Source organism: Rhamphochromis longiceps, linkage group LG11 (assembly GCF_057381845.1).
Source record: "Rhamphochromis longiceps isolate RC_006_pf linkage group LG11, R_longiceps_female_GT1.1, whole genome shotgun sequence".
Classification (NCBI taxonomy): Eukaryota; Metazoa; Chordata; class Actinopteri; order Cichliformes; family Cichlidae; genus Rhamphochromis; species Rhamphochromis longiceps.
In genome coordinates this window covers 3,052,376-3,062,101 of record NC_140567.1, presented here as the reverse complement: position 1 = coordinate 3,062,101, position 9,726 = coordinate 3,052,376, and positions in this window count along the sequence as shown.

Sequence of the window (9,726 nt, the reverse complement as noted above, 5' to 3'; positions counted from 1 at the left end):
TTCCATGAATATGGACGTGAAATCATTTTAGAATAATAGTGACCGCACAGCCGTTTTGTTGATTTGAGTGGAAGCCATGCACCGTGTGCGTTGTGTTTGACTCTCGCTGCTGCACACAATAACACCATCACCACGGTGACAGATGCTTAGCAGTAACTGGTGTGCTACTGTACTTTGTCACTGGGGCATGGCTAAACACAGACAGAGGCATTCTTTTGTTTCGTGCCAGTCTTCGAGCTTGTTTTAATTAAAGCAACACTGCCACCTGGTGGTGACTTAAAGTATAGCACGCACATTTCCACTGACTGTGCTCAGGAGATTCTCATAGCCTCGAGGAGATATTTCCACACTGGCTGGATGAGCTGCATTCAGGTGTTGTCTGCTCTCTCTGGCATTGTCTCCACGATTACTGGCTGGAGCCTGGAGGATGTTTTTCTTCCTGTCTGAGACTTTGTCCTCAGGCTGGACCTGTGAGAGGACGCAGCTGCAGGAGAAGACATGGGTACGGGTGGTGGAGAGGGTACCTGTCTTAATACTTTGGATTACAACTGTCAAAAACAGAAAAGAAGAAAAGAAAATGTGCTTCCTTTTTTTCTTTTAACTCAAAGGTGACATGAATCGATTTAGAGTATTTCGATTATATAACCCAACCTTTAGCTCCGCTTTGGTTCACATCAGTTTGATGCTGTGGTGACACAGGAGTGGGGATTCATATATAAAATCAAAATTGCAAGTTTTCACAGAAACACAGGAGTGAAATAAGTGGTAGCACTATGTGCTGACTTCACCCTCAACAATTTGAAGTGCAGGTTTATCTTTTTTCCACTTTGACTGTCAGTATGAAACAAATCCCAGCCGAACCTGGAAGCACCAAAGCCTTTGTCTACTTTATGGCTAAAGTATAAATAAGACAGCAACCTTCTTGAAACTGGGAAAAAAATGTGGTTGTCCGGTGACTGAACTGAATTATTTTCACGTTAGATTGCAGGCTGTTGTGGAGTGGACCAAAAAGTTGCAGGAAATTGCTTGCAAAATGTTGTAATTCATTGGAGTCAGTGTGTGTTAATAAGCCGATATCATCTGCAATCTTTGCAATAGTGGATTCAACTCAACTGGTCGGATTTCCTCCATCAAAGTGAGCTCATTTTGTCATTTTGCAGCTCAATCGCTGTTTTGGAGCAATTGTTTCAAATCCATGAAGTTCTGCCTGGACTCTGAATGTAAACACTGAATGTGAATTTCTGTTTAAAGTGAAATCCTGTGTTTTTAGGCAGTAACAGATTTTCAGTTTTCACCCATTTATCACAGTAAATCTCCAAATTATCACAAACAAATTGCATCTAATTGCCAGCGTGAACGCTTTCATTCCCTGGTAAGAGTTTAAATGAGGTGAGATTTGATCAGGTAAAGGATTAGAAGTACTGCTGCTGGGTGAGCTGCAGTGTCTTCTTTAGGCCAGCAGGGGTAAGTAATAGAAAAGTGCCTGCTCAGTTTTATTCTAGGAACATCAACAATAAGAATCACAATACAGCACAGATTTCACTTTAACTCCCAGCGGAGACAAAGGCTTCCATTGTGTGATGCATGAATGATGCAATGTTGTGCTGTTGTGTGATGCAACTTGAAATTCCTGCCTCAGTAAAGTTGCGCTCTGTTCCTGATTAGGTGAAAGATTTGAAAAGAGGTATCTGCACTCGCTTCACGATCTCGAAGCGTTGCTGCTCGGTTCAGTCAAAGAGCGGATAGGATCACACGGATGTGAGGATTCACAGAAACCCGCTTCCACGCCGCTCCATATGATGAAACGCTGGGTTATTTAATGTCTTCCTGATACCTTGATCCTACTTTTCTTTCTGTTCCAAATGCTTATCATCAGTGGAGACGCAAATATTTGAATTCCACGGCTCCATTCACACACCATTAGGCCATGATTTTTCCATTCAGCATGGATGCTGCACTCTATTAATGCATGTATACTCTTTAAAAAAGTGCATATTTGTTAAGTATTAAAACATGTGTGTGTGTGTTTAAGGTGTGGGTTAGAATATACAGAGAGGAATAAAAGTGTTGTGACAGCTGTACTGGATCATGTAGGCACAGCATCACATTCATATATGGAAGTAACAAAACAGGATGACTGACTCCAGAACAGTTTCCAGGAGGTTTGCTGCTGGTGATGGTGGCAGCCCTGGACATTTGGGGAGGGAAGGCTTTTACTGTTACTGTGAAACGCCTTGGTCTGTAAGTAAGGGAAACCTTAGATTAGCAAATGCTACAGCTGAACATCACTGTACCAACGTGACACATTCTACCCTAAAAGTTTGTGAACTCTTGAGAATTTTCTGTTTCTGCATAATAAGAACCAAATAAAAAACGGCAGTTTTAACACAATACAGCCATTATTGGAATCCTGAAACCTTCCACCTCTATTGTTGTTTTCTTGGAAAAGGTCAGGCTGAAATACTGCTTATTGTCACTTTATACACTGAAAGAAACCTGTTTACACAACAGCTTTGTATCCTGTTTGTCTGGTCCGATGTAAAAGTGTCCTTTGGGAGTGCAAACCAGACCCTGACTCATTCTAAAATGAGAAAGGATGGAGGTTTTCAACCATTCTTTCAAGGAAAACTCTTTTCCAGAAACTTCCCTACTGGTAGCAGTCCTTCCATTGCATTGCCATTTGTATTTGCACCTGTTAAAATCACTGAAAGAGAAAATTAGCCAATTAGTCCACTGATAAAGCAAAAATGTGATGGTCTCAATATTCCAACAAGTGTTTTTATTGAAGCCTAGACTTTGTAACTAGTCTATCAGTGGTACAGGTGATCACACATGCTGTTTCATGCCTTCAGTTACAAAATAACTTTCGTGAGGAAGCCTTGAGTTGAGTCCTTTGACATTTTGGTGGTTAGAAACCAGGAACGATGATACAGCAGCAACTTTCTTAATCTGAAGGTAGACCCACCTCCAGGGCTGCACTGGGACAAAACATCGGCCCGGGCATTTTGACCAGAGACCGGCCCACCAGGTATTAAAGCCATAAAGCCTTTGAATGATAACAAACACTGTTGTGACAGTGATGTACAGTCTTGTTGGTATATGTATGATTTCTATACATTTTACACATTTTACAGATAAACACTTTGGTTTTAAGTTTCAGATAATATTTGATATATTTGCTAGACCCGCCCCTGCACAGTTACCAGCTGTCAGCTACCTAAAAAAGGATCCTGGTGTTATTTGTCTCTCAGAAACAGTTCATAACTTCCCTTCAACTCATTCATGTCACCTAAAAGGTAAACCTGTTTCTCCATCACCTGTTCAGCTCTGATGATTCAGTAAGGACATCTCCTGGTTTCATCTTCATGTTTCCCTCTCACCACATATCCAAACCAGCATCATGACCAGCAGCTTTACAGCTGTGGCTCCAGCAAACATCAGCTGATACTAGAAATTAATATTAAATAAATTCTAACAACAGCTGATCAAACGTGCTGCTGTTGTTTAGCGCGACATTCGCTGGTTTCCTCTTTCTGGCACAAAGTGGGCGATAAACAAACAAGAGAGAAAAGCCGATCAGCTGATCATTGATCAGTTTCATGATTGAGTAGCAACAGGAGAGGGAAGGGGCAGAGAATGAGAGGAGAAGAGGCAGCTGTGCAGCAAAGACAGAGAATAACTCCAGCTTTGTGTCTTTTTCCATTCTAGCTGAAGTCCGGGACAAACTGTTCCTTTTCACCTCGTTTTCTTCTTCTGTTTGTCTGTGATACGACAGCTTTCAGAGCATTGCCCAAGCAAGAGGGAGGGTGCATCCCATGTCGATCACGACCAATTGGCCAATCCACCACCTTTCATTGTTTATACCAAAACAAAAACATTGGCCCATAAAAACGAAAAATCACCATCGGTCCACAGCTGTGTCCACCTCTAAATACAACTCGCTTTATCCTGTAAAATCAATTTTAAGGTTTAATCACCAAGACTTGAACCCCTGAACTCATCAGCAAAGTATTTCTGAGGTCATAGATCCAGAGAACTGAGGGCTGTACATCCCTCTACAACCATGCTGGCCAATAGAAATACTGCAGGTTTAACACACTTCCAATTTAGCTTTACATAAGCGACACCCACCTTCTATATACAGTCTAATTTGTACAGTACCACATAATGCATCACTGCAGTGTGCATCAACATTAATCTGGTGCATTATCAGGTAAAGAATGGGATGTAATCCACGTGTGCATATTTCGATATGGAGTGTGATTCATAAATGGAACATGGTGTGCATATGTGCATAGGCATGCTTGATCCATAACATTTTTAACACGTTTAGCTTGGAGCACAATAATACTACCACCTTGAAAGTTTATGGAAACAATCCCATTACGGCAATTTGCTGCATGGCTGCTACACTTCCTCATCCTCCTCTTCATTATGCAGGTGGAGATGGATGCTGTGGCCACTGATCAACCGTCGGTCCGGCCTATTGATTAAGAGGATTAATGCGGTTGAGGTTGAAAACATGACTCACCTTCCATGCTCTGTGCATAAAGAGACCGCTGTTGTGGGCAGAAGCATATTCGACACTCGAGGCTTTCAGAAAACCTCAACAAATCGCCCCTAATGTGTTTTCAGAAGATGCACTCGCCACCATTACATTTACATTCATTTGGTGGTTTAGGTCTCTCGAAAACAAACCGCAGCACTGTTAACCACACAAAACAAGCACTTGAAGGGAAGTCGAATCTTTGCACAGCTCTTCTGCTTTCAGTTCAACTGAAACCAATCAGAACAACTGCAAACGCTGTATCCTGGTAGAATTACCCGAGACTCAACATTTGTTGCTCCGTTTCAGTGGAAACCAGAATCAACTGTCTGGAATCAAAATCATATGAAAAGTCAAAGTTAAGATCATTCCCTTTTTTTGGTGTCTTAACAGCATGTTTCAATTCATTTCAATTTTATCTACACACAGTCAGTTATAGTGCAATAGAACTATACACTGCCAAACAACAACCTTTTTTCCATCGACCACCCAACAGAGATCCTTTATGGTTGTTTAGCACTAGGAAGGCCCAGGCTTCTACCTTTCTACCTTTAAAACCCGCCACCAGCCAAATGGCTGGTAGGCTTTTAGCTAAGCTTTAGCTTCAGGCAAGTGGAAGCTAAATTGGCTAGTCATTCATATGTAAATTGGGTTGTTACCTGGGAATTCTGGAGGGAGGGGAGTGGGGGTGTGTGGATGAGGGGGTGGGGGAGCTGCTAAAAGCGGTGAGCTTCCTTTTGTTTCATCTTGATGCATTCTCAATCATCCAGGGAAACAAATCTCCAAAAGTCACCAACTTGGAGTGTTTCAGTTTGCCATCTTAGGGAGAAATCAACACACATGGGTGTATGTCCTTTGTTGCTGAGATTTATTGATAAAAACAGTACAAAAAATCAACCATTTGTACACATTTTTACAAATAATTATAAAAAGTGAGTGAGTACATTTCAACATTTTCAGCAATCACTCACAATCCTGGCACTGCCATGGTATCTGTAGTCTGCATTTACCTTGGCTTGGCTTCCTGATCAATTGTCCACTACCAAAAGGAAGCCAAGCCCTGTGATCACACCTTGTTTTGTTGTAAAGGGTGGCAGGGCTTGGCTTCCTTTTGGTAGTGGAGCATTGATCAGGAAGCCAAGCCAAGGTAAATGCAGACTACAGATACCATGGCAGTGCCAGGATTGTGAGTGATTGCTGAAAATGTTGAAATGTACTCACTCACTTTTTATAATTATTTGTAAAAATGTGTACAAATGGTTGATTTTTTGTACTGTTTTTATCAATAAATCTCAGCAACAAAGGACATACACCCATGTGTGTTGATTTCTCCCTAAGATGGCAAACTGAAACACTCCAAGTTGGTGACTTTTGGAGATTTGTTTCCCTGGATGATTGAGAATGCATCAAGATGAAACAAAAGGAAGCTCACCGCTTTTAGCAGCTCCCCCACCCCCTCATCCACACACCCCCACTCCCCTCCCTCCAGAATTCCCAGGTAACAACCCAATTTACATATGAATGACTAGCCAATTTAGCTTCCACTTGCCTGAAGCTAAAGCTTAGCTAAAAGCCTACCAGCCATTTGGCTGCTCTCCGGGTTTTAAAGGTAGAAAAGCCAAATGGCTGGGCTCTGGGCCTTCCTAGTGTTAAAGGATGTATAGTTTGTGCCATTCCTCTCCTTCCTGCTCTAATGTCACTGGTATGTGTCTGTGCGCTGTCAGTTCTGCACGGAAGCTGAGAAACGCCATGAAGAAACAGGCTGAAGAGAACAAAGTGTCACAATATAAACACGACCATCCACAATCCTGACAGCTGTAACAGGGAGCGTGGCAGGGTATACCCTGAACAGGTTCCCAGACTGTCTCAGGGCGAACACACAGAGACAACCACTCACACCCGCAGCCATACTAGCACCAACTAGCCGAACACATATGTCTTTGAATTGTGATGAAGCCAGAGAACCCAAGAGGAGAAAATGGAAACGCCACACAGAAGGACCCCGGCCGACCTTCCTGCAATGAGCCAACATCACTTACCATCACACGATCATGTCACCATGCAGCTTGAACGAACTACACTTAGTCATTCGTGGTAAATGTTAACGTCCGGCGCCGAATCAAATGTCAACAAACAGAATGTAGTTTTATCCAAAACACTGTTGCATGCATGCACCCTGATCACCAATCATCTCAAAGACAGGAAGTCAACAGATAATTCTGGTTTGTTTCCATTCAGCGTGGCTTTTAAGGTTCGCAGGGTTGATCTGAAATGAAACAGAGGGACTGATTGCTTTCTCGGTGCAAAATTCAGCAAGACCAAGAGCCACCATATCTACTGCCATGTCAAAATAACCTGAAGGTTCCTTTAAACCAAGAGTATCAAACTCACTGTACAGCCCAGCTTAATCTGTGCAAGCACAATGTAAGAGTGTATGGTATTCATTTTATTTCTGTTTTCATTTTTGTGATTCAAACTATTAAAATCAAGAAGTACAAAAAACAAACTTACTCCACTGTAGTAATGCTAGCTTGACCACACCAGGAACAGAAGTGTTTTTGTTCATTTCTTTAGCCTGTGGGTCATGTGTTTGACACTCCTGTGCTATAAATTATTTGAATGTAAATAATAAATAGTCTACTGCATTTTTAAAGGAGCCTGTATGAACTTATATATCTGCCTGCTCTTGAATCTTTGTGTTTTCACTTTGCTTCCGCAGGTTTACGTTCCTGAACATCTGCAGGTAATTCCTGGCAAATAACTTAAATTGTATGACACACGACTGTTTCTGCGCTATGACCACAGTCTAATTGTATCTGTACAGTGAGAGCTGTGAGGGCGGACATGAAGCAAGCTAATTACAGAAAAAGCGTCTCAGTGGCAAACACCACCTGCATGCTGCTGCAAACGTGAGCGAGGGATTCACAAGGAAGACCATAAATGTACCACGACACTCTCAGGTTGTTAATGACGTTGCTGCGCTGCTGCTGACGTCGCCCGACGTGTTAGTCCTAAATTTATTAAAGCCTTCTTTTGTTTACGCCGTCAGACCCAAAACAAGCTCATTGGTTTTCAAAATAAAAGCACCACTTCCGCGTGTTATGCCTAGGCTGAACAGAATAAACAGTTCTGTAGTTCTTATTCTGTGGAAGTGTCATAGTGTCGTGTGACTGTCTACACTGTAATATGGGAAATGTTTAGTACATGTACCGACTAATACATAAAGTCTTAAGCAAAGATGACACTGCTATGACGTGTGTGCTGTATTATTTCACTAAAGCAGAAGATTCAGTCTCAGCTGGCTGATTTAATCTCTTTAATTGACAGCTGATAGCTCAGCAGATAGCACACATGCACAACATCACATACTGTAGTATATTGGGCAGACTTGCACACTGTATAATAATGCTGCAAATATGTCTTTAGAATTTGATAAGTTAACTTTTCTTAAGAACATTTAAACATGTAAAATAACCTTAGAAATAACGATCACAACAACAACAGCAATAATAAAAGAAGAACGCCTTATAGCTTCTGACTTTTTTATTTGGCATGTGCAGAAGGGATTTGTCAAATTAGCTTGAAATTATAGTAAAAATGCATTTTAATCACTACATGAGTCTCAGCTTAGGCGTGTTTCTAGCAAACACACAAAGGGAAATAATGAGCACAGCTTAGCCACATTAAGTCAAACATGAACTTTTAGTCTTTGCACCTGCCATTAGATAAATGTTCTCTGCTTAGGAAAATCAAAGATGCACCACTTTACTTCTTAATATCCAGGCAAAAAAATACTGATAACTCAAAGTAAGTACAATCAATATTATTTCATTCAAACTAGCCAGAAGAACTGCAAATAGTGTATCCAGGTAGAATTACCTGAGACTGAGTATATACTGCTAGAAAAAAAACAGTTAAATCACACATCAGATGAGCTTCAGTCCCTTTAGGGCCGGATTCAAAATCAAACTAAAAGCTAAGATTATTCAAGTGTCCCCTTCTTTTTTGTTGTTGTGATTTTTTAGCAGTGTATTTCAATTTTATCTACACACACACTAACAGTTATACTCTCATAGAACTATAACCTCCGAATTTACAACATCAGTCACCTCAAGGCACTTTGTACTATAAGACAAAGACCCTACAATAGAAAGAGACTCAAACAACAACCGTTTTTTCCATCAACCACCCAACAGAGATCCTTCGTGGTTATTTAGAGGATGCTGTATAGTGTCCTGCTCCTTGCATCTAATTTCACTGGTATGTGTCTGTGTGCTGTGCCAAAATGCCTCTCCCGGTCAGCTGTGGAAGCTGAGAAAGGCCACGATGAAAAAGCCTCAGGAGAAGTCAGTGATACAACATAAACACTAACATCCACATTCAAAATTACAACAATAAAACAGGTAAAATTGTCTAACACACAGTCACATCAAAAGAGGAATGGGTTCCCTGTCACGATTTCACAAGGTCACATCTTTTACAGTCTGCAGGTGAAATCATGTGGGAAAAAAGATCAATGTAGCCACCATGACATCACTCACATGACTGTGACCTCTAGATTTGAAATCATTATCATTCATGGTTTGGCTGACAGCATGTCGTGTGACTGCTGTGACCCTGTTTAGACAATAGGGTACCAAACTAAGTTTATTTAACGCTGCCAATCTTAGTTCACAAGCTGCACCCAAAACCTGTGTGGACGCCTCACACAGACACACATCCCTCAGTCGCTTACAGAGTTCCCAGGCTCCGGTTGCCTAGGTAACCTTCTAATGTATTTACTACCAGGTCATATGTCGATCAGCGGTGTATGTCACCCTCATTCGTAGTTGCTTCAATCACACACCTGAAAGCTGGGAAAAGTTGGCTTCTTTGGTGCCACTTTATTCCCTTTACCTGCAGTTATTTTGCTGAAGCTTTTATTTTTATTGTCTCATCACTTCCTCTTTTTTTTTTTCTTTTTTTGGCCTGTCCCGTTTGGCTCTTTTGCATCAGAATTGTTGTCTAAAGGCAAAGAAAGATGCCCAACGGATTTACTTTACCAAATTGACCATCCCAGCCTTGCCGTAATGGTCCATTTGATTCACCTTTTATTGTTTATTTTATTTTCACTTACTGAATACGGGACAGACTTGACTGGAGGAAAGCAGGGGAGAAAGAAAGAGGGAAAGAGAAACAGC